The sequence below is a fragment of the Leguminivora glycinivorella genome, chromosome 21 (genome assembly GCF_023078275.1).
Source record: "Leguminivora glycinivorella isolate SPB_JAAS2020 chromosome 21, LegGlyc_1.1, whole genome shotgun sequence".
Lineage (NCBI taxonomy): Eukaryota > Metazoa > Arthropoda > Insecta > Lepidoptera > Tortricidae > Leguminivora > Leguminivora glycinivorella.
This window is the reverse complement of record NC_062991.1, coordinates 1,152,087-1,176,531: the sequence shown is the minus strand read 5'-3', so window position 1 is coordinate 1,176,531 and position 24,445 is coordinate 1,152,087. Positions and strand designations below refer to the sequence as shown.

The 24,445-nt window shown below is 39.1% G+C and overlaps 1 protein-coding gene across 3 annotated transcripts in view; it reads left to right on the top strand.

Annotated features, from left to right (window-relative positions):
* The first annotated feature begins 9,277 nt into the window (after positions 1-9,277).
* LOC125237416 (forkhead box protein P1-like) overlaps positions 9,278-24,445 on the top strand; it is a 92,907-nt gene continuing 77,739 nt past the window's right edge. The window contains exon 1 of one of the 3 annotated variants that reach the window (XM_048144469.1): positions 9,278-9,972. The gene's annotated coding sequence lies outside the window, so the exon portion shown is untranslated. The remainder of the gene's footprint in view (positions 9,973-24,445) is intronic. The other 2 variants (XM_048144468.1, XM_048144466.1) reach the window with 2 other exon arrangements.

Genomic DNA, 24,445 nt, shown 5'->3' with positions numbered 1-24,445 from the left:
AGGTTAGGTTAGGTTAGAACTGTGACCCCTGGAAAATGAAACTGTTATCAGAAAGTAGTTTAGGTTAGGTAATAATATGGGCAACAATTAATATGGCAATAATTGCTTATGGCGTTTGAATATTCTATGAAACCATATTATTGCACTTAATAATATGGCTAACAAATAGTATGGCATTGTATGATTATGGAAGGTAATATTCGGATAAACAACGAGTATGTCATATGATTTTTATGGTAAACAAATCATTCGGGCAAATGAAATTCAGGCAAGTTAGATTCGGGCAAATGAATATTATGTTAAATGACTGTCGGGCAAACAATAGACAACCGTTTAGCTTAGTCTTATAAGGTATTTTATTAAAAGACATTCATTTAAAAATATAAATAAAATTGGCTGGATTTTATTACTAAATTGTGGCACCGCGACCAGAAGAAAAGGCGGCAAATTTAGTACTGCAAGCGCGAAGAGATGATTTCTCCTTCGCTACTGAAAATTGGGATACGTTACAGTATAGTTAAATTGTTAATTAATAGGCTAGTTTCCTATACTTAAAATAAAATATTTTATGCAGTGCACGAAATAAAGCACCACATAATTAGAAGGGAAATATGGACAGTAGTTATTTTTAAACATAATTTCTATTTAATAAGTCAAAGAGAAATATATAAAGTAAATGAATTGACCGTGACGTCAAAATATATAAAGTAAATGAATTGACCGTGACGTCACTCCTCAGTATTTCATAGTAATTCCATATTAACAAATCTTTGACAGTTCATAAAAAGAAGCTGTTTTGACTAGTAGGAAACTAGCCTATTGTTATGCAGTAGCTATGTTTTATTTATAATTACGTAATAAAATACCTAACATTATTAACAACTTTTAAATTAATAAGTTTTTAAAACTTATTTGTTAAATTAGTTCTCAAAATCTAGAACCGGGTGCGTGACATTTCCTTATTTTTATTAGGATTATAAATTAGGACAAACTACGAAATAAAACTAAAACGAGAACTAATTGAATTGTTTATTTTGTAAATATGTGCAAAACAAAATTAATTATACTTATCTTAAGGTAAATTTGTGCGTTAATTGCAAATTATAATTTTATATGATAATGGCCAAATGTTTCCGTAGTATTATTTAGTTAGTTATGTATTAATTTATTTACCGTATTTTAAACCTTTTTCAAGGTAATAAATTTTTTTCATTTTCAATAAGGTTTATTTTCTAATAAATATTGAAACAGAAGTGTGCCAACGGTGTAAGTAATAATAAATAAATAAATATTATAGGACATTCTTACACAGATCGACTGAGTCCCACGGTAAACTCAAGAAGGCCAACCAACGAAGTACTCAGCCAACGATATATATAATATACTAATACGTATATATCGTACATAGAAAACATCCATGACTCAGGAACAAATATCTGTGCTCATCACACAAATAAATGCCCTTACCGGGATTCGAACCCGGGACCGCGGCGTATCAAGCAAGGTCACTACGCGCTAGGCCAGACCGGTCGTCAAGTAATAATTGATATTTATTTTTCAGGACGTTTACGATTACGATAAAATCGTTATAGTAGATAAAGCAACAATATCTATCTCTCTTTCCTGTATTAGCGCGACAGAGCAGACTGCATTTCGATTGGCGTCTTGCGTCAACGATTGACGGCCATTATACTGTGGCCATGCTTCCTGCCGAAATGGTCCCTTGTGTCAAAATTGTCAAACAACTAACTACATCGTGCATAGACATAGAAAACAATATAGACCGAGTCGGTACCTATCAAGCACGATCTAAATATCTTTTTCAGTACAGATGGTGTTTTTTTTAAGCACTAGCGCGAGAAGTGGTTCATTACATGCCAGGTCGAAACTTCGGAGTGCCATCTGTACTGAAAAACGTCGTACGATACACGTGCGAAAAGGAAATTCGTAACTCGTGTCTCCCTTCGGTCGTGTTTTATTTTATCGCCACTCGTTTCGAACTTCCTTTTTTACGCACTTGTATCGTAATGTACTATTCACCACACCAACTGGTAAAGGCTTTTTTTTATGCGATAGGAGGTCAACGAGCAGACAGGTCGCCTGATGGTAAGCGATCACTGCCGCCCATGGACACCCGAAACACCAGGTGCCGTAGCCGAATGGCATTTCTGCGACGCGAAACGAAACGAAACGCCGCGAAAGGTAGTCTGGCTCTGTCGCGCCAATACATACGCAAGAGCGATAGAGATAGGTATCTGGGCCATTTTTTCAAAGTTGTCCACCCCACTTTTTTTGTAACATGGGTATTTTTTACGCGATTCATACTAAGAATCGAGAGTTCTTTCGATACTGATAGGAGAAAAAAAATGTCCCAAGAATTCCATACATTTTTTCGAACCTTCCATTCCGTTACCACCATACAAAATGTATGAAAAAATGGTAACGGAATGGGAAAAAACCTTGGGACACTTTTTTCTCTTATTAGGATTGAAAGAGGTCGCGATTCTAAGTGGAAAACACATAAAAATTTCCAAATCCAAAAAAAAGTGGGGTGGACAACTTTGAAAAAAATGGCCCATCTACGAGCGTTTCGTTTCGTGAGCGTTTGTGCCATTCGGCTACGGAACCAGAAGTGTTGGAGGTGCGTTGCCGGCCTTTAAGATGGGTGTACGCTCTTACTCTGTTCTTCGGAAATTGTCGATTGTCATTCGGCTAGGCCGGCTGTACTCTTATTAAAGCCTGACCAGAAATATTATGACTACCCGCCATCTTGCGGAATTTCATTAGAACTATTTTCTTCATACTATACTGAACTGTCACTCCATACAGAATAACAGCGCCCTCTCGACAATAGTCTGCCAAGGAGTGGAATTCCTTGCCGGCGGCTATATTTCCGAGCTCATATAACCCGGCAACCTTCAAATCAAGAGTGAACAGGCATCTTCTGGGCGAGCTCACTCCATCGTAGGCCACGTCTTTGCCTTTGGCTAGTCTGTGGTCAAGAGTAAGCCCATTTATAATAGTAAAAAAAAGTCATATATTTCTGGCCGCTTTATGCCGTGGCTTTATGAATAATCCGATTCAGATTTAGTAAATTGTTATACGTTTGAAATGGTTTTGACACGACCGTCTCTGACACTGACACGTGTCTTGCGACTTTTTATTTCTTTTCACTTGGGTATCAGAGTGAGTGAGCAATCTGCATGGTCATATCAAAATGTGGTTAACAGTAATAACAGTACATTATGATACAAGTATGTTTTTAGGGTTCCGATTCCTAAATATCTCGAGGACTACTAATGCTATCAACTTGAAATTTGGAATAGTTGTTTTATTTTTTTTAACCGATATTGTGCGCGCGAGCGAAGCGAAGTGCGAGAAACTACAAAACTGTATATAGTGTTTTATAAAATACTAAGGTATTTTATTAGTAAATGATGTAGAGATATTTCTGGGAAAATATATAATTTTGAAGATATAAAAAAATATCGCACGTGGCGCTAGTGTCGCCTTACATTTCGACTTAAAAAAATTTGTTCAAACTCAAGATTTATTTTTATTTCTTGTACATATTATTACACAGTGGAACAAATTTTAAATAAATAAATAAATTTTACGAATAATTAAATATAAAATATTAATCAATACATCTATTAATACTATTTTAAAAATTGATTATTTAATAGATTCCACAAACTGCAGCCTTGGCAAATTGTAAACTTGCAAAACGGTGAGATGTTCCGGCTCCAAAATAGGAAACCAGATTTATTAATATACTATTGTAACGCCCGCGGGTTCGGTTTTCATGGCTCGACCTGCCTTAACATATTCATACTAATAATAATAATAAAATAATAAATAATAAATATTACAGGACATTCTTACACAGATTGACTGAGGCCCACGGTAAGCTCAAGAAGGCTTGTCATACTTAATATTATAATTGCAAAAATGCTCGTCTCTCTATTAGTTATGCAATTGTTTTTAACATACATATATATTTTTGCATATTTTTTTACATTTGAACTTTGTTGCAGGCCATTTTTAGATTTAATTTATCTTATTTTATAGTTTATGTTGCAGGTTGTAGATAAATATATAATACTTATATGTAATCTAATTGGATGTATGGATGTACAGTAGTTGTAGATACTATACAAAATGTGAATGCCAGGGGGTCTACTTTTCTCTGCAGCTGACTGTGCTAGTATGTGCGTAGACATTTATATGCCTGTGTGGTGACGGGTTAAGAATTTCACCACCCCCTTTCTTCCCGTGGGTGTCGTAGAAGGCGACTATGGGATATGGGTTAAATTGTGGCGTAGGCGAGAGGCTGGCAACCTGTCACTGCAATGTCTCAGTTTCGTTTTCTTTCAATCCCTTATTTGCCAAGAGTGGCACTGAAGATTTAGTAGTTTCATGTGTTCTGCCTACCCCTTTATGGGATACAGGCGTGATTGTATGTATGTATGTATTTATATCGATATCTAATTTATAACATAAGCTGTATTTATATACAGTTTATTATGTGATAGTAGAGGCTTATTTAGGCCATAAAACATTATATTAATTTATTTGATTGTCACAGTTCAGGGTATTTTCGGCATAGGGTATTTTGCCGCAATTTTTGCAATCATGCCTGTATCCCATAAAGGGGTAGGCAAAGCACATGAACTACTAATTTTCAGTGCCAATCTTGGCAAAAAAGGGGTTGAAAGAAATCCAAATTGTGACATTGCAGTGACAGGTTGCCAGCCTCTCGCCGACGCCACAATTTAACCCATATCCCACAGTCGACTTCTACGACACCCACGGGAAGAAAGGGGGTGGTAAAATTCTTAACCCGTCACCACACGGACCATTTAATATATAATTTTATATTCCGTGTGTGGACGAAAACTAGAGTTTGTGGAATGGAAACTAGCACAAAACTTCGATCGTTGCTATAGTAACAAAGACAGATTAACCATTTTTTCTACATATCCGTCGCGCTAATTAATTCGCAGAGGTAGACAATGCCAACCTCTAAATAAAAATACATCGTAAATCTATAGCCGCGCCGCATTATACTTATAGAAGGTTACAGATTTTTTTTAAATAATTGTTAGGAATGTTTTATTTAAAAAATAAATTATGCGATAGGAGGCAAATTAACAGACAGGTCGCCTAATGATAAGCGATCACTGCCGCCCGTGGACACCCGAAACACTAGGAGTGTTGGAGGTGCGTTGCCGGCATTTAAGATGGGTGTAACGCTCTTTTCTTTGAAGGTCGTATCGGTCTGGAAATATTGAAATTTATTTAGGTATATAATTTAAAAGTATTTTAAATTTGACTTTCATTAAATATTCTACAATTATACGAGTCGTAAATATGTGTCGAGTTCATAAATATGTGTACATGTGTACTTTCAAAATCTTTTTTTTTTTTTTTTGTGCTATTTATCATTGTTTATTCAAAAGTTCTCTGTAAAGATTCTACAATTATACGAGTCGTAAATATGTGTCGAGTTCATAAATATGTGTACATTTTTTCACCTTATCGCAACGAGTTAAAGTGAAGAAATGTACATATATTTATGAACTCGACTGTACATCATTCAAACATGTGGTCGTTACCCCTAGATTCCAACTAACTGGTGCCTGTATTTTTCATCAAAAAATAGCATTTCATCGTTTTCCACAGGTTTTCGATTTCGCAAGGAGTCCGTCCACAAATGAAAAAATTATGCGTTCGAAATTCAAAAAATCCGTCCCTCGCACATCTCAATTTTAACGCGCTAATCAATTCGCATAGACAATAACCTCCAAATAAAAATACATCGCAAACCGGCAAATCTATGGCCGCGCGTTCCACATTCGAAATAATAATTGTATTAAGGAAACATGAGCGGGGCGCATGTGTTTGTTTGTTTGTTTACGCGCCGATGACGTCATATGTTTATTCTCGCGGGGACGCGCGGGTGGGATGGCGCGATTGATTTTTTGATAAGTTGATAATGTAGATATGGGATGGGTGTGAATTGTTTTATCTGAAGTATGGCAATTTTATTGTAACACATAGTTTTAGTTGTAACATTTTGATAGTTTATTGAATGGTCTATGACGTGTATAGTTAGTTAGGTATTTTTAAAAACAGTACTTACCTGAAATAGATATACTTTTTTGAGAGTCAAGAGGGGATTGAGAAACATTTGTAATTGTAGAGGTATACAATATTTTACTTAATGTGAGTGAAAACTTGTTTTTAATTGAAAAATAATAATACAAAACGTATCAAAACGTTCCTAAACTCCGTGGCTACGGATAGCAGTGTAGGTATAAATAGACATATACAATTATACATATTAGTAAAAATACATGCTGATATTTTATATTTTATCATACAAATTCTTCTGAAGCAGTAGTACGAACTTCCTTGACCTTTCTCTAATTTAAATTTGGGCATTTCTCGGAGCGTTTAAACTTTTTTGATTTCGGTGGCAACATTTTTGCGTGAATCCTGTAAGAGTCACGTGAAATTTTGTCAATTTAAATAGAAGTCGCGGATTTCTACCAGAAACAAAGAAAACTCATGCTACGCTTACGGGGTTCCGGTAATAATGCTGCCACCGAAATAAAAAAAGTTGAAACGCTCTGAGAAATGCCCATTTCCTTCATCAATATTTTATATAGAATAAAATTTATTACATATCTCACAATAAAATAAATACAGTAAAAAAAAAAACCTAAATTAAAACTAAACCCCAAACCCATACAATAAAAACAAAATAGATCGTGATCAGCAGCGCAGGCTTCGTCAAGTGGACATAAAACAAATCAGCTACAGGCTTTGTCAAATATATACAAACGAAATAATCCGCAACAGGCTTTGTCAAACCTAAACGCTAGATAACCTAGGGTATGGTGCCACCCCGGACCGCAGCCGGCCCAAAAGTTCCCATTACACTGGCCGCGTTGCCCCGTTGAACAGCCAGGGAAAATTGTTGGACCAGGTACGATCTGGAACGAGGATCGCCACCCCTGTCTCTAAGTCGCCGACCCAATTCCCACACAAACTGCTTAGCCTCCGCACCCCAAGGGCCCGCAGTCTCCACCGCAACTGGTACAAAATCATAAGTTGGTTCCAAGACAGAGTACTTTGAGTGCTTCTGCTTCGCAGCATATTCGGCAGCCGCACCAGCAGCACTGATGGTGTAACTCAGATGGGACAGAGCAAAGGTGCTAACGCACGTTGCGTCCCATAAGAGGCATCGACCTTTCTGCCAAGGAACCAACGTAAGACCATCTGGCCTCTTGCCATCATCACGGCACAATCCCGGAGGCTCCAGGACACAGGGTACATTGGCAGAAACCAAAGCCCTGCGGATTATCTCGTTCATCGCGTGGTGACGCGAAAAACGCCCCGCGCACCTCTGACAACTAAGGCCATGGTGACCGTCCTCCTGAACCATGGCTCCACACACACATTTGTGTACTTCGCAAACCTTCGACCCCAATCGTAAAGCAACTGCGATCCTCAAGGAATCATTATCCAGCATCGTGCCTAACTGGGGGGAAGGTAGCGCGTGAAGCCATGCTCCCGACTCCCACCTAGATGCGGCCCTGAGGCGCGCCAAGTCCGAGCCGACTGCTTCACCCAGCAAATCCGCCACAACTTTCTTGCATAAGATGTCGTCCCAACCTCTTTGCGTGGCAGGATTGCTTGGCGGATCCGTCCCCTCACAAATAGACGTCCACTTGCTAAATGCCTCCGCAGCAAAAGGTATCTGGGAAATGCCACCATAGTCAGATAATATCCGAGCGACAAGCCCCAAAGTCCCATGAGCAGAGGCAAGGAAAGCCACCACGCCTACTTCACGACACCTACGAACCCCAAGACCTCCGTGACGCACAGGAAGAGCAGCCTGAGTCCACTGCGCCCCATTTAGATTTACATTTAAAATGGACTCTAGCGCTAACTTGATTGTGGCATCCAATTGTGCCACGTCACCCTCAAACATCCAGGTTGGAGAAGTTCTCAAGATATACATCACCCGTGGCAACGCGAAACAGTTCCGCAGAAGAACAAGTGACACATGAGCGGATAAATGATTGAGGTGTTCCTGAGCCCTAGCTAAAGTCAACCGCTTCTCTTCTAGGGCTGAGCTGACGCCTTCTGGAAATATAGGTGCACCCAAAAGAGAAAAGGTTGACTTCTGTAGACGACGCAAACCTGGCAATACTGCCTCAAAATCCGACATGGTATCCGACTCAACCGATCCACAACAGAATAGCTCACATTTGCCCGCATTGATTTCTAGGCCTATCCCTCTCAACGCCGGCACAAGCTTGCCAATATCCTGCAAAACCGTCTGCGGATCACCCCCAATCATCCCGTCATCTAAGTACCACACGTTTAGGGGTGAACTCAGAGATGTGATGATTCTTTGCATGGCCAAGCAAAATACCAAAGGACCAAGAGGATCTCTCTGCTGGGCTCCAACCCGCGAGGATATACGAGTCCCGTTATAAAGCAGATGGCTATCGGCGCAGTAACATTGATGAAGAAAAGGGAAAATAGATGGCACTTTATCCATGACCTCATGCAGAATAGTGTCCCTCTCAACGCTATTAAAAGCGTTCCTAATGTCTAGCTTTAAAATTTTATATAGTACCTACTACATATTGTATAATGTACAGTCGAGTTCACAAATATCTTTACAAGCCAACATTCCAAATATATGTATACACGACCTTATTGTCATTTGTCATAGAGATGTGTAAATATATATTGGCATTTTGGCTTGTAGAGATGTTTGTAAACTCGATAACTCGACCGTACATATTTATTGATTACCTACATATGTACATATATTATAGTACCTATACTAGCTTTTGCCCGCGGCTTCGCTCGCGTTAGAAAGAGACAAAAAGTAGCCTATGTCACTCTCCATCCCTTCAACTATCTGCACTTAAAAAATTCACGACAATTCGTCGCTCCGTTTTGCTGTGAAAGACGGACAAACAAACAGACACACACACTTGCCCCTTTATAATATTAGTAAGTAAAGTATGGATTACATCTCAACATGTAGTCATTTTTAACTAGAAGTTGTAAAACATCTCAGCTCATTAACTGTTCCTCATGAACTTCTAAAAGAGCGTTCACACAAGAGTAACTGCTGTGAAGCATTAGTGCGAAAAGATGTTGACATGTCATTTGCAAGTTTTTCATAGTGGCAACTACATGGGTGTCAAACCTGCCGCGGTGCCCCTTGTTTACACACTCACACATGCACACGCACGCACACAGCGCCGCGCCCGTCGAGCCGCTTATTTAGGTATATTGTTGTTTATTTTATTCGGCGCTATGCTCCGACACGGCGAGCCTTTCGACTCAGTTTTAACGCGCACGTTTTATGAAACGACAACTATGCGTTGATGTGCGCTCGGACAATTATTAATATCGGCACGACCGAAATAAACCGGTAAACAAATTCGCGATTTTTATTGGTTAACACTTTGTTGAAACGTGAGGTTTTATTTATGTTTTTTTATAACCTATTCGCATTGTCGCTGGCCGGTGCCGGTTGTCTCCGCGAATTTTAATAGCCGTTAATCATAGTTTATTTTTGCGCGCAACGTGTGTAACAAATGTGCGAGGACTTTTTCTATGGACAATTTTTTGTTTTATAAAACTGAGGAAGTGATTATAATTACAAAAATTATAAATTAGTTGTAATAAATTCGCGAAATGAAAAGTCATTTTTTATGAGAACGCGTTCTATTTTTGAACAATAGCTCGGCGGGCGGGAGTGTTCAAACTTTTGAATTTGGAATGTCAGTTTTGGCGGGAAGCCGGGAAGTAGGTTCTTCCGAAAGTTTGGAAAAGTGTTGAGCACACATCGTCTGCCAGTGTTTTTCTAACGCGTTTTCGAGGCTAAGCGCTAGTTGTTTGAACAAGTGTGTTTTCTAATGGATTTATTTTGAGGTGAGTTTAAACTTGTGCTGGTGTTTGTATTGTTTGTTCTCCGTGTTTTGTGTGAGTGCCTGCCGGTGGCGGGAAACCGAATACCTGTCGGTCTGTGTGCGTGTTGTACAAACAAGTATTTTTGTGTGCGTGTGCGACTTATTGTCACTTTGTTTAAGAGGGGAGGCGAGTTACTTGTCATGTATTTAGGCGAAGACAAAACTTTGATGAGTTGACTTTTTAATTTGAATATGTGCTGTCAAAGGATCAAAGGCTGTCGGCATAGGCTTTGTTTGCCCATGCCATAGGACGATATCTATAATTATTGATTTTTGTCATCACATCACGCCACTGCCAAATTAGTTATGCAAAGTAAATATTGTCTGTCGTGTTTATTTTAATGCGAATTAATGAATTCTCGGAAGTTTTTTGCATCTTCCATTTAGAGACAAGGATTTTGTATTACCTATTTAATATTTTTAATCAATTGATATAGGTCAAGTTTAAAATATGAACACACTCTATATGATGATTATAGCTTGTAGATCAACTTCAACATTCTCAAAAATTACCGAAAAAATTTTTGAAACTCAATGACTGCATATTGACAAAGTGGGGTAGGTCGTTTAGGTACAGCGGGGCAATTTCGAGTATTTAGACTGGGGGTTAAGTAACTGAAATAAGAACTATTTCTAATTATATTATCTTATCAACTGTTACTTTAAATAGTAAAAAGTAATATTCGCACACATCTGGTAAAAGAAAAGTCCTCCGTTGAGCGGTGAGACCGGTGCTTTAGGAGTTAAGACGCTACTGAAGCGAAAATATTAAAATAGAAAGGGATTTCAATTTGGGATTTTTAGTCAAATATACTAGTGTTATTAACTAGATTTATCGAAAAACAAAAATATATATTTAGAACAATTATCCATTCAGTTAAAAGATGTTGAGAAAAACTCTTTAAAATCGAGGTTCCGCTCTCGACTGTTTCCTCCTTCAAAATATAATCAATCGTAACGAAATTTGAGAATCTGATTAACAATGATAATAAATTATCTGTGTCGGAATGGTGTCGGATCGTTTAGTTTTTTTTTTGCTAATTGTTACCAATTTTGAATAACACACCCTTTTTTGCGCCATAATCAATAAGGCAGTTTTTGGAAATTTTTGATGGACTCTAGCGTCTTTAAAAATAAGAATATCAAAAATATCAAAACGGTTCGACACAGATAAAAATAATGATAATCTGTGTTGAAAAAAATCATTGCTCTATCTCCAAAAACCAGGGAGGAAATTGTCAAGATCGTTTGTATGGAGGATTGACCCCTCCTGTATCGTCTTAAAAGGTCGCAAATTGGAGTAAGTCCTAAACATTTAGCCTAGGTTGGCCATACAAATAGACCACGTGACCCTCCCCCCCTAGGGCCTGGGCCTTTACCACGTGACCCCCCCTTGGCACAAAGCTGGATCCGCGCTTGCAACTTTTCCTATGAGACTAACGCAAAATTGCGACCCCAAAAATAGGCTGCTTCATATATCTTGGCTACGTGACTTTGACAGTTTCTATGAGAGAGCAAATATTTTACGGGTTGTATAACCTAAGTATACATTACCTACATATACACATAAAATCACGCTACCCCATAAAGGGGTAGGCAGAGCACATGAAACTACTAAAGCTTCAGGGCCACTCTTGGCAATAAAGGGATTGAAAAAAATGAAAATTGTGACATTGCAGTGACAAGTTGCCTGCCTCTCGCCTACGCCACAGTTTAACGCATATCCCACAGTCGACTTCTACGACACCCACGGGAAGAAAGAGTTTTTTTTTTTTTATGGGATAGGAGGCAAACGAGCAGACAGGCCGCCTGATGGTAAGCGATCACCGCCGCCCATGGACACCCGAAACACCAGAGGTGTTGGAGGTGCGTTGCCGGCCTTTAAGATGGGTGTACGCTCTTTTCTTGAAGATTTGAAGGTCGTATCGGTCCGGAAATACCGCAGGCGACAATTCATTCCACAGTTTAGCTGTGCGGGGCAGGAAGTGGTGAAATTCTTAACCCGTCACCACTCATGGTTTCTAAGGTTTTCAGTAATAGGTATATCACTCGGTATAATTTGAAGTGTATGAATTATACACAAGTCAACCGTTATTACCGCTAGGCGTTAAATAAACAATGACTATCTTATATTTCTTCCGCGTATTAAAAAGTAACCCATTTGTCTTATATTTACTTAGATAAATAAATATGTACTGTAACACATTACATACGCACTGTATGCCAAAAAGTTGTAGTAACGAGCTAAAGAGGGCGCCACGTTCATTGTATCTGAATATTATAGGATGTTTTCAGTTCAATTTTGTTTATTTTTTACGAGAATTACCCGAGTACACCTTACATACTTTTTAACAAGTTCAGATTTATTCTGAGCTTAATTAGCATTAATTGCAGACGATTTTATTTGTTCTACAATGGTACAAATAAAATATAACAACTACTTAATTTTTTTTTTACAAGGTGTATGAAATCAAACTTCATTCATATGTGTGCTCTTTTTAGCGTATCATTATCAGGTTCAAAAAGGAAAGAACAATAGAGAAAGCAAAGCACAAAACATCGGCGCCGTGTTTGTTTTGCCAAATGTCTAGTTTTACAAGAGGCAATCTAACTAATCTATAAATTACACTGAAATAAAATATTACATTTCGACACAAGTGCGAAAAAAAAAGTTGGAAAGAAGTGGCGATAAATTAAAATACGACCGAAGGGAGTGTTTTAAATCTACACGAGTTACGAATCCTTTTCGCACGTGTATCGTAGGACGTTTTTCAGTGGCCCTCCGAAGTTTCGACCTGGCATATAATGAATCACTTCTCGCACTAGTGAGTAAAAAAAACACCATTTGTACTGAAAATTATTAATTAAACTTGCCTATTATCCATGTTTATTAGTGAAGATATTGGAGGTTGTAAAAGCGGTAAAAGGGGTGATGTTGTTCCCTTTACCGAGCGCAGACTAATTGGGTTGAGGGTCCCAATAAGTCGACACTCTTATAAGATGGTGAGGGTTCAGGCCTGGCTTAACAGAACAACAACAACGATTCCAATTGGATTTATTTAGACAACACAAGAGTTACACGCAGGTTTACACAAATAGTCTTACACAATGTAGTCTAGTAACACTAAGTAACACGAATGCCGTGAGTGGTATATCTAGCACTGTACACTGTTGCTTTCACTGAACTTCACTTTGACTATGGACGCGACGGTAGCGGGTATACCGAAAAGAGGTGACGTAACGAGACGTACTCCGAACCGGGCTCACGCCTTGCTAGTAGAAGACTCTCCGTGTGTGATCGGAATTGCGACCTTACGCCAAACGCAGGGGTTTACGCAATGTGTGATCGGAACGGGCTTTCTCCGTACTTAGCAAGGAGCTATCTTAGGCCTAGAGTAAGGTCCTAGTTAGGAGCAGACTGGGATGTCAACTGACTTGGGATGTGTCCCGGCGGGCTTTTATACCACCCGACGGCGTGGGTGAAAGCGACGCTTCCTTCCTTCCTGCGGCGAGGCGTCACCCCGCGTGGAGGGGGTGTAACGGGAGTAACGGGACGCTGGGCCCGCGCATCTGCAGTGGCCGGCCATCGCAACGTAGAAAAAATGGTGTGGTACCGTTGGAATCGGAAGGGCCGGCGGAACCTTCTACCTGCGTTACGCGTGGGAAACTTGGTCGTGCTACAGTCTCCCCCTCTGGATCCGACGACGTCCCGGCGAGGAGCCAGCACGAGGTAGCACTTCTTCTTTTCTATCGATTTTGTTTTTACATGCCCCTTGGGCTTCTTAGTCTTCTTCTTGAAGTTTTTGAGTGGCTGGAGTGGTGGTTCCGTAGGGGCCACCACCTCTTCATGATATAGCGCAAACGCTGCATCTTGGGGAGGTTTAATCTTCTCCGGAAAGTCACTATTCCGAGTGACTATGCATGATGCGAGCTGACGTTGTGACTTTACGTCAGAGCTATCTTGTTTTGGTGCAAGTTTAGCACGCTCAGCATGAGCTGGAATGACCACTGCTGGATCACGTGGCTGCAACTTCAAAGCTTCCTGACTATTCTTGTCTAATGGTTCTTTTCTTTCTTCCGTTGAGGGAATTAGCGTGTAGCCTAATTCAACTTTTGTAGGGCTTGGCCCTATTTCACCAGGGACGCTTGGGGCCCAAGAACATAGGCCGACGCTCTGGTCTCCTGGATTTGCATTTCTGCAGCAATTAGGACACTTGCTGCGAACGACGCCGGGTCTGCCGCATCCGTAGCAACTGATGCCAACCGGTGCTGATGGAGGAACCTTGCTCGCATCTCCCCCTGCAGTTGAGCTCATCTCTTGTTGTTGTCGCTTCTTTGTGCGACAATCTGCTTCGGCGTGCCCGTTCTTATCGCAGTACTCGCAGCGTTGTCGGCCTGAAGTGTTCCGTTCATTGTTTGAAGGTACTGAGGCAACATTTTCTTCCCAGCTCGTCTTCTTTTCCAATAGGATTTCTTCAGCGCTCCGTGCGAGTTTCAGAAGTTCGTCGATCGATTTGAAAGCGCTTCTTGGCACCATTTCCCGTATATTCAAGTGGAGCTGACCATAAATCATATGGAGTTGATGGGTCTCCGGTGGGATTGGTGCAGGCAGCTGGGCTATGAGTGCCCTCTTCTTTGCGACGAACTTCTCAGTGGGGGTTTTCGCATCCTGCTTGAGTTCTATTATCCTCTGATACAGGATGTCCGCTGGTATTTTCGGGGCGAACACGTGCCGAAGCCGATTCTCAAAATCCGTCCAGGACTTGACGTCTGACTTGGCACCTTCCCACCAGACAGCGGCGTCTCCTTTTAAAAGGAGGGTAAGCCCTTCGAGAGCGTTCTCGTCGTCAATGTTCTCGATTTTCTTGTACACGTTGATAGCTGCGAGAAAAGTCTCTGCAGCTTCGTTTTCGCCGGTCCCGTCGTATACTGCGTTGCATCGTGCGAATGACCCTTGTCTGCTTGCCGGTGCCAGAGCTGCGATGATGCGCTGGAGCTGTTCTTCGGTCATCGTGAGGGCCATCTTCGCTCTGTGTTGTGCTCGTGTTTTGGGTTCTGAAGCCAGGGCCACTTAGTTGGGCGCCAGTTGTAAAAGCGGTAAAAGGGGTGATGTTGTTCCCTTTACCGAGCGCAGACTAATTGGGTTGAGGGTCCCAATAAGTCGACACTCTTATAAGATGGTGAGGGTTCAGGCCTGGCTTAACAGAACAACAACAACGATTCCAATTGGATTTATTTAGACAACACAAGAGTTACACGCAGGTTTACACAAATAGTCTTACACAATGTAGTCTAGTAACACTAAGTAACACGAATGCCGTGAGTGGTATATCTAGCACTGTACACTGTTGCTTTCACTGAACTTCACTTTGACTATGGACGCGACGGTAGCGGGTATACCGAAAAGAGGTGACGTAACGAGACGTACTCCGAACCGGGCTCACGCCTTGCTAGTAGAAGACTCTCCGTGTGTGATCGGAATTGCGACCTTACGCCAAACGCAGGGGTTTACGCAATGTGTGATCGGAACGGGCTTTCTCCGTACTTAGCAAGGAGCTATCTTAGGCCTAGAGTAAGGTCCTAGTTAGGAGCAGACTGGGATGTCAACTGACTTGGGATGTGTCCCGGCGGGCTTTTATACCACCCGACGGCGTGGGTGAAAGCGACGCTTCCTTCCTTCCTGCGGCGAGGCGTCACCCCGCGTGGAGGGGGTGTAACGGGAGTAACGGGACGCTGGGCCCGCGCATCTGCAGTGGCCGGCCATCGCAACGTAGAAAAAATGGTGTGGTACCGTTGGAATCGGAAGGGCCGGCGGAACCTTCTACCTGCTTTACGCGTGGGAAACTTGGTCGTGCTACAAGGTTCTAATTTTGGAACCGAAAATCGACTCTTGAAATTTTATTTGAAAAGACCATTGACGTAAGCTAAAAACGGGTAAACGGTTTTTCGCTTTATTATATAGTTACAGAAAATACTAACTTACTTATATTATCGATTATTATTTAAATAAATAAAATATTTAATTTATTCAAAACCAATTCATTAATTACAACATATTAAAAAACTTACAACTAAACACTTATACTAAAAATCTTATAAATAAAAACTTATACTACTTATTTATTTATTTATTTAAACTTTATTGCACAGTAAAAAAAATGTACAAAAGGCGAACTTAATACCAAAAGGCACTTATCTACAAATAAAAAAATTGGCTCAAATCGTCGCCAGTGGGTAAGGTGCCCAGAAGGCTGGCCGCATTGCCCCGCTGGATAGCTACACTTATCCGCTGAGCGAAATACTGGCCAGCCCTCTGGTCACCAGATGCGTCTATGAGGCGCTTGGACAGCTCCTCATAGAGGCGACGCGCACTAGGCCCCCACGGCCCCAAGGTTTCAACCCCAAACGCCGCAAATATGTAGCTACTTCCGAGGTTGGCATACTTGCGACGTTTGAGGTCTTCAGCCGAGGATGCAGCCGCACCAGCACCAACTTTAGTGCTTGGAATATGGGACGGAGCTAGGGTGTCTACACATGTAGCATCCCAGACGAGCGGCCGACCCATACTCCAAGGCACCAGCGTCATCCCATCAGGCCGCTTGCCATCAACCCTGGCCAGGCCGTTGGGTTCGAGGACGGCCGGCACTTTTGCGCTAGCAAGGGCCCTCCGGATGACGTCGTTGAGGCTAGCGTGGCGAGGAATTCTCCCGGCACTTCGGCTGCATGAGAGGCCGTGGTGGCCAAGACTGTCAACCGTAGCTCCACACTGGCAGCGATGAGGCACATTTGCTGATGCCCCTATTCTGAGACAGGTGGCTAATCGGAATGTGGTGTTGTAAAATAAAATAAAAAATAAGAATAAACAAAATAAAAAGAATAAGATTAAGATTAAGATGTATTTATAAGATTAATGTATTGATTTATAAATATTTTATAGGCTCAAAACTCACTACAAATATGGAATGTAATCTTTGGATTTTTTGTCACCAAGTAATGAGGACAAAATTATATAATTTTTATTTATAAATACACATTTTTGTCCTAAATATTACTTGGCATTTATCGAAAAAACTTACGGGCTAAGTACCATTAATTAACTACTTATTCTTATAAACTGAAATATATATTAGCACTACTTTAAAGAAAAAGCGATCAAGCCCACTGGTGGCGAAGCCGGGAATCGAACTCGGGTCTCTAGCTAACGCGGCTACTTATTCTTTCCAATGTAATTTTTTAGGCCATGGAGCAAATCTAAACAATTGATTTTACGTTTGCCCAATATGTGCTAATATTGAAATCTGTCTTCAAATTTGTTCAATATTATCAATAATAATATCTATTACCTATTCTGCTTTTAGAAATTAATCTAATCGTTCCAATTAGGTAATAATAAAAGAATGCGCATTTATGTAAACATGTAATATATCTACCAAATTTTATCTCCGATTAATCTATTTATATCTTTTACATAATTAAGATAATATTTTCACCTAAAGTTTTACATAACAAGTATAAATATAACCCTCAACGGGACTGGGAAAGGCAAATAAAGGGGATGAAGTTATAAAAACAAGGGTATGAGGACCCCAATGTTGGGCTTTTTTCTTACCTCTTAACTGGGCGCTTTGAATATGGACTTGAATTTAAGCTCTTCTGTAAAACAGTGTTGAAAGGTATACCTACAGAACATTTTTATGATTTACTAGCTTTTGCCCGCAGTTTTTCTCGCGTTAGAAAGAGACAAAAAGTAGCCTATGTCACTCTCCATCCCTTCAACTATCTCCACTTAAAAAATCACGTTAATTCGTCGCTCCGTTTTGCTGTGAAAGGCGGACAAACAAACATACACATTTTCCCATTTATAATATTAGTATGGATAATTTTTACTTAGAATTGAAATTGAATCTATACAAAATAAAATGCCCTCCAATGTACTTCAAAATCCACATTTGTCATTCACTTGATTCACTGTCATGGCGACCATGTTTACAATTACAACTTATGGCTGCTGAGAACATTTTTCAAAATTAATTATTTGGTGAAAATTAAGAGTAACTTAAAACACATCGAAATTAATGATAACATTACACTTGTGTTTCCTTTTTTTAGCTATTTGATATTTATGATTATTTGATAGATTGTTATGGTAACAGTTTTTTTTGTGTTTATTTACTCCTTTCTATGTGATATAATCATAAAAAAAATAAAGATATGAATATTGCGAATTTTATGTTAAGTAATATTGGTTATACTGAAATAAGTCTGTTTTAACACAAGCGTTATTCATAAAATATTATTTATCAGTAATTATGAGTTGTTTTTATAATCTATTTGTAGCGTTTTTCAATCATAATAAAGCAATTAGATGAAGGTCGTAAAGATAATAACAACTTTTCTCAGTTTCGCAACGATGCACTCGATGTTCATAACTTGATTATGTTGAAAGAAAAACTTTGAATGGAAGATGATAAAGATTTAAAACATTTTTTTGGCAAATTAAATAACTTTCAATCAATAAATTACATACATACTATCAATCACGCTTGTATTCCATAAAGGGGCAGACAGAGCACATAAATAAATAAATAAATATTATAGAACATTCTTACACAGATTGACTGAGGCCCACGGTAAGCTCAAGAAGGCTTGTGTTGTGGGTACTCACTCAGACAACGATATATATATAATATACAAATACTTATATACATAGAAAACATCCATGACTCAGGAACAAATATCTATGCTCATCACACAAATAAATGCCCTTACCGGGATTCGAACCCGGGACCGCGGCGTAGCAGGCAGGTTCTGCGCCAGACCGGTCGTCGAAACATGAACTACTCGTTTCAGTTATAATATCTTGGCAAAAAGGGGTTGAAAGAAAACGAAATTTTGACTCTCGCCTACGTCGCAATTTAACCCAAATCAATAAAATATTTCTTCAAATGGGCTGTTTTCAATAGACAGTCACAAAATGTACAATTGCGTCTCATTGTAATTTTACCAGAGCAATTTATTCGTGCAATAGCAATATGGTTTTTAAACTAATTTGAATAAAAAAAATGAGTTCTCAAAAGCACTTGACAGTAAACAAAAAATAGCATTGCGACTATGTTAAATATTTATTTTATACTAACCGCAACTTTCAAATAATTAAAATGATATTAACTTTTAAAACGAATAGGAAAAGAAAAGGTACTCTAATTTCTTCTTATCAATTTTGTTTAAAATACTATTACATACTTATATTTTTTTTTATATCTATTTCTTTCCCCGTATGGTGACGAGTTAAGAATTTCACCACCCCCTTTCTTAGTCGACTGTGGGATATGGGTTAAATTGTGGCGTAGGCGAGAGGCTGGCAACCTGTCACTGCGATGGCACAATTTCGATTTCTATCAACCCCTTTTTGCCAAGAGTGGCACTGAAACTTTAGTAGTTCATGTGCTCTGCCTACCCCTTTATGGGATACAGGTGTGATTGTATGGATGTATTTATTTCTTTAATTGTTAAATATTAGTCCCATCATAGAAAACGCAAAAGGAAACTCATATAAAGTTTCCAAGTCGTAAACAGCATTTTATTAGCAAGTGTTGCTTTAATTTTATGCTAAACGTTATGGTTTGATAGTTCCATAATAGTTCATTCGTTTCGTGCTATTAAAAACCGAGTATCTGACAACAATGAGCATGTTCATATATGTTTCATGTAATAATTTCCGCCTTACAAAAACAGTTAAACTTATTAAACTTAGGGCACACTAGGTGATACTGGCAGCGACTTGGGAGACATTTGTAGATACAATGTAGTCCCCCTAGGTTAAGTTAGGTTTAGTTTAGTTTTAATTTATTTTTATTATTTAAATGTATATTTTGTGTAAATAAAATAGAATTGTCAGTCCTTAAACTTAGAGATATATGATATGATTATATTATCTCGTTCTAATTTTGAGTGGATATAAGGAGTACAGTTTATTCGACTATGGCTTGTATAGTAGTCTATGTATATGTACACACATTCCATGAAAATGGAATGTGTGTATTACGTATACATAGACTACGACGTTCAAATATATTAATTAGGCTACAACGGCGTTCAAATATATTAATTAGTAATAACCTAACTACAAAATATAAATTATAAACTGAAATAGATATACCATACACTAAAGAAAAAGAAAAAGCGATCAAGTCCATTTATCACGTCAGCCGCGTTAGCTGGAGACCCGGGTTCGATTCCCGGCTTCGCCACCAGTGGGTTTGATCGCTTTTTTTCAGTGTATGGTATCTATTTCAGTTTATAATTTATATATAGTAGTGTTACTACTTAAAAAAACAAATCAAAAAATATTTAATAAAATAATTTGATTTGTTACCTACATCTACAAAATATAATTTTGAAAAAACCCCCGACCGCGACATAGTAAACCGATTTTCATAAAACATGGCTAAGAACACTCCCGACTAACTCAGCTTTCAAACAAAGAAAACTAAATCGAAATCGGTTCATCCGTTCGGGAGCTACGATGCCACAGACAGACACACACACAGACAGACAGACAGACAGACAAACAGACAGACAGACAGACAGACAGACAGACAGACAGACAGACAGACAGACAGACACGTCAAACTTATAATCCGGTCGTTTTTGCGCCGGGGGTTAACCCAAAAAAGAGTTCGAAAGTATTTAGTGTCTTAAAACTGTTGTTTTTATGACATAAACTATATTCTCATAATATGCAATTGAAGTACGAAATTAGTACAGTCGCCATCTAAAATATAGGAGCGGACAAACTGCTCACAAGTAATATTTCAAATATTAATCTTACGCACTTTAACGCTTTAGTAATAAAGGCGTTCCGATATCTATGAGCACATTGCCCGTTTCAATATATAAGATGACGTCTCAATTTTATAAATCGTGAACAACCTCATTAAAACTGTGCCGTGGTAAACAAAGGTGCGATTTAAACTGGTACTGGAAAAGGCGGAAACGATATTTAGTAATTCGGCACAACATATACACATATATATGTAAGCAAACAACGCCATAAATTGCTCGGGCCGAGCGCTTTTTAAACATACATCTTTTTAGGCAACTTAGCAACAAACAATACTATATCAACTATGTTTTTTCTACATATATGTGTGTGTTTATGCTTGCGTCAGTGTGCGTGTAGGCGTGACGGCGATAGTGTTATCGGGAGCCTTGCAAAAATACACAACAAACATAGTATATGTTGGAATTGTACATAATATACAGGTGTGGTTTTTAAATACGGCATTGTTTCGATTGTGATTCAATATCCGGTTTAACTAATGTGTTTAAATGAAATACGATTCCTTAGCTTTGTGCGACCCAGTTCTGGGTAGCTACAGATTACGATCTCGTTTTTTAGAACTATTTTACAGTTTGGTGGGCACTTTAATACGTAAGAGAAAAGAGAGAAATAATATATAGCCAGGTTGATTTTCTGAAAAAATGATTTTTTTTTATTTATTGGGAGTTGTAAATCTTAATATTATCATCATTCTCCTTGCGTTATGCCGGCATATTTCCACGGCTCATGGGAGTCTGGGGTCCGCTTTGACAACTAATCAAAAAATTTGGCGTAGGCACTAGTTTTAAAAAGCGATTGCCATCTGACCTTCCAACCCGAAGAGTAACTAGGCCTTATTGGGATTAGCCCAGTTTCCTCACGATGTTTTGAAAAGCGACTGGCAAATATCAAATGACATTTCGCTCATAAGTTCCGAAAAACTCATCCGGAGAACCCGCGACCTCCATTTCAATCATGAAAGTTGCATGCCTCTAAATCTTAATATTATATCAACACTAAATACAATTCTTATAATTTTTTATCAGTGGGTATAAATTGTTATAAAAATATTTTATAAAAGTACCAGTAATTGATATTCCGATTTTTAAATACTTATTTGATTTATCGTATATATGATAGGTACTTCTTTGTTTTCGATATAATACTTTATCATCCGCGTAATTTAATTTATGATAGGCTGTTGTGTTATGACGTAAACACAACCAGTAAATAAAATATTGGGTTGGTAAAGAAAGTAATGAGCGAATCATAACCAATATTGTAATTTTTATTTAATTTATTATTTTAATCATTTATCAAAAATATAACGGCCTTCGTTATGTACTACTTGTCTCCATCGTTCTGGTAAAGAATGAATAGCATCGGCGAAGAAGTTCTTAGGTTTAGATTCAAAAAACTCAGCTATGTACTGTCGTAGATGGGCTTGATCATCGAACTTTTTTTCATTCAAGGCATTGCTTAGCGATCTGAACAATACGTAATCCGTAGGTGCCAAGTCTGGAGAGTACGGTGGATGAGGTATCACTTTCCAACCTAGCTCCAATAGCTTTAGCCGAGTCACTTGTGCAATGTGTGGGCGAGCATTGTCGTGTAAGAAAAAAACTTTAGCATGCTGTGGACGATTCTGACAGATTTTTTGGTTTAAATTTTCAAGCTGATTACAGTATACTGATGCGGTAACAGTCATTCCACTTGGTAGGAGTTCCCAGTGAATAATACCATGAATATCCCACCAAACGGACAGCATAACTTTTTTCGGGTGGGGCTCTGTTTTTGGTACCTCTATTCCTTTTTCGTTTGGAGCTAGCCACTGACGTTTGCGTGTGTGATTTATATATAAGACCCATTTTTCATCTCCAGTGATAAGATGGTCCAACCAGTTGAATGTGCGGCGAAAAGACAGAAGTTGTATGCAGATATCGGCACGGCGGTTTAGTTGATCTCTATCAAGTTCGTGCGGTATCCAAACACTGTATTTGTAGTTTTTTCCCAACTCGTGTAAATGTGTTTCTATGGTGACATGAGAGCAGCCTAACTCGGTAGCAAGAGTACGACTCGTTAGCCTCGGATCTCCTTCAATTAAGGTTTTTAATTTGGCTACATCAATCTTCACCGGTCGACCAGACTTAGGTTGATCTGATAATGAAAAGTCGCCACTACGAAACCGCTGGAACCATCGTTTCGCCGTGGCCTCAGACACAACTTCAGGAGCAACACGCTGACATATATTACGCACTGCTTCGGCGGCGTAATGGCCAGACTGAAATTCATATAGTAAGCAATGCCTTACATGCACTTTTAATTCGTCCATTTTCTTCCTTATATTAGCTCGGCGACAGCTAGTGAATGACTGACGAGAAACTGTGCGACTCGCCCTTTATATACTTTCGACCATAGAAGATTCTAGAACTCTCTCAAAAATTTTATGTGGAATTCAATCGATCGCTCATTACTTTCTTACCAACCCAATATTACTCGAAGATCATTAATGCTTTTATTTATATGAACATATTTACATAATTATTTAAGTAACTAAGACTAAACTTAAAAGCTAGCGAATGTCAAAATAGGCCCTTGAGTCATTGTGGATACTGGCAACATTTTCTCCCTGTATCGCAATGCTATACGTTGTGCGAGGAAGTCGCCAGCTTTTGGTCACCAGTTAGGTCACTGTCTAGCATAACAGACTGGTTTACGGCGAATAACTTACTTTTAAACGCCAAGAAAACCAAGTGCATCAGATTTGCGCTTCCGAACGTTAAGCAGGTAAATTACAGTAAGATCCAAATGAAAGGTGAAACGCTGGAATTTGAAGATCGAACGGTTTTCCTTGGAGTCACTTTGGATTCAAAACTGCAATGGCATGCACATATAGCCACTTTAGCTGGCAAACTTAGTTCTGCAGCTTACGCAGTAAGGCGAATCAGACAACTAACAAACGTAGAGACGGCCAGGCTGGTATACTTTAGCTACTTCCACAGTGTTATGTCATATGGGATCCTGTTATGGGGAAAAGCTGCAGACATTCAGGTTATTTTTGTGCTGCAAAAACGAGCTGTCCGTTCAATCTACGGATTGGGCGGTCGAGCATCTTTAAGAGAAAAATTCAAAGAGGTGAACATTCTTACCGTTGCCTCTCAATACATATACGAAAATATTATGTATGTTCGGAAAAACATCCACGAATTCAAGCTTAACAGTGACATCCATAACTATAACACAAGGAACAAACATAAACTTGCTGTGACCGCCCACCGTCTCCGTAAGGTTGGTACGTCTTTCGTCGGGAACTGTACACGTTTTTATAACAAAGTACCAACCGATATTGTGGATTTGCCATTTGACAAATTTAAGGCACGCATCAAGCGTTTGTTGTTATGTAAGGCGTACTACACTGTGAAGGATTTTATAGATGATAGGGATGCCTTTAAGGTGGTTGCTTGTCAATAGATGAATGAAGTCGTATATATATTTTCATTTTCTCTGCATTGTGTAATTAAGCATACTAGTGTTCAATTGACGTATGAGAACATATTCTCGTCTGATTATATTGTTTTTATTTAAGTATAGTTGTGGACACTTGGAGACCTTA